This window comes from Triturus cristatus, chromosome 4_1 (assembly GCF_964204655.1).
Source record: "Triturus cristatus chromosome 4_1, aTriCri1.1, whole genome shotgun sequence".
Lineage (NCBI taxonomy): Eukaryota > Metazoa > Chordata > Amphibia > Caudata > Salamandridae > Triturus > Triturus cristatus.
In genome coordinates, this window is record NC_140585.1 from 133650704 (window position 1) to 133653203 (window position 2500).

The following is a 2500-nucleotide window of genomic DNA, read 5'->3' on the forward strand; positions in this document are numbered from 1 at the left end:
AAATGACCACGAAGGGACTCGAACCCTCAATCTTCTGATCCGAAGTCAGACGCCTTATTCATTTGGCCACGCGGTCATCCGTTCACCTGAGATGATTTTTATCATGTAGGTGGTATGCATGGATGGAGAACATATTATTGAAAGGTATTCAGGTTTACATCCCATAGTGTTCTTTCAGCTCTTTTCGCTGGAAGCACTTTTTTGAAATCTATATATTGAGAATTTTATGAGTACGATATGCTTTTGTTTTCCTTTTTGCATACAAACCTCTTTCCTCATGAGTTTAAAGCTCATTTGTATGCTCTACATAGCTCTGGACGTTTCCAGACGTGGAGTGAAACTGTTTTGAAAGTAGTACAAATTGCTCCTTCCTGCATATGCTAATTTTTCACACTCACATAGGTTGTATAAGTTTTATGAATCCTGGCTTGACCTATTCAAGTAGCTGAAAGCCTGTCACCACCTCTAGAAACAAGATTCACACCAATCCAAATCATATCATTTTTTCCAAAGGAATATGTTCTGGCCGGTCGAAAATGCATCTCACAAAAATAGGCATTTAAAAATCTACTTTGCAGTTTCAGAACACTAACATGAGTGTGAAGTGTACACAAGTAAAATGGGACAGTTTCAAAGTACCTAATCCCTCATAAACTTCCGAGAGGAAGCATGTAATAAATCTACCTAATTTTCTGGAAAAGAAAGAGGGAGGATTTTTGTTATCACCTCAGATGGGACTCGAACCCACAATCCCTGGCTTAGGAGGCCAGTGCCTTATCCATTAGGCCACTGAGACACACATGCATAGCTCTTTTCTAGAGGCATTATTTAAATGTATTCTATGGTCAGACACCGGTGTGTGCACACAGGGCATTTCTCACTTCTCTCTATAAGTAAACTTCCCATTTTCATCCTCTTCCATCCCCGACTTTAACGCTCTCTTCTATGCTATAATGGAGACTTTGCAATTTTAGCAAGTGGAGAGAAATTGGAGAACCACTTTCGACTCCACACTTCTTCTTCACTTACTTCTTTTCTCAATATACTGGGCTTAGAAAATGGTATCAAGCCATCCTTATCATCAGTAGGACACGGAAAGAGGCACTAAGTCTCCTAACCAAGTTCAACCACACTCTGCAACTTAACCATTGCACTACAAATTAGGCAACGGGGGCATCAGCAAAGGCAGCCAATGTGCCGATCCTTTATACATTTTGTGTAGTACTTTTCTTACTCCGAGGCAAAATCAGCACTTTAACTGCCCAAATCATACAGATTTTACACATGTACCACTCTATGCAGACATAGGCACACACCTTGAAGTTCTTCTACACACACTTAAGCTAAAAACCCATTCTGTCACGTCAAAATTCTGCAAACCTATTACATATTCAGTGCGTCGGCATAGAAGCACTTTTTAATGCCACTAAAATGCACAAGTAGTTAGCCTGAAGATGCAACCTGAATGAGTTTACAGTATGTACTCCACTTTATTAATGATTAGTAATGAGAAAGTGAGGACTACAAGAGTATTGGAAAATACTTTTTTCACTCTGAATGTAAAGCAGATTGTGTGACCATTGGCCAAAAACGACCACGAAGGGACTCGAACCCTCAATCTTCTGATCCAAAGTCAGACGCCTTATCCATTAGGCCACGCAGTCATCCGTTCACCTGAGATGATTTTTATCATGTAGGTGGTATGCATGGATGGAGAACATATTATTGAAAGGTATTCAGGTTTACATCCCATAGTGTTCTTTCAGCTCTTTTCGCTGGAAGCACTTTTTTGGAATCTATATATTGAGAATTTTATGAGTACGATATGCTTTTGTTTTCCTTTTTTCATACAAACCTCTTTCCTCATGAGTTTAAAGCTCATTTGTATGCTCTACATAGCTCTGGACGTTTCCAGACGTGGAGTGAAACTGTTTTGAAAGTAGTACAAATTGCTCCTTCCTGCATATGCTAATTTTTCACACTCACATAGTTTGTATAAGTTTTATGAATCCTGGCTTGACCTATTCAAGTAGCTGAAAGCCTGTCACCACCCCTAGAAGCAAGATTCACACCAATCCAATTCAAATCATTTTTTCCAAAAGAATATGTTCTGGCCGGTCGAAAATGCATCTCACAAAAATAGGCATTTAATAATCTACTTTGCAGTTTCAGAACACTAAAATGACTGTGAAGTGTACACAAGTAAAATGGGACAGTTTCAAAGTACCTAATCCCTCATAAACTTCCGAGAGGAAGCATGTAATAAATCTACCTAATTTTCTGGAAAAGAAAGAGGGAGGATTTTTGTTATCACCTCAGATGGGACTTGAACCCACAATCCCTGGCTTAGGAGGTCAGTGCCTTATCCATTAGGCCACTGAGGCACACATGCATAGCTCTTTTCTAGAGGCATTATTTAAATGTATTCTATGGTCAGACACCGGTGTGTGCACACAGGGCATTTCTCACTTCTCTCTATAAGTAAACTTCCCATTTTCAT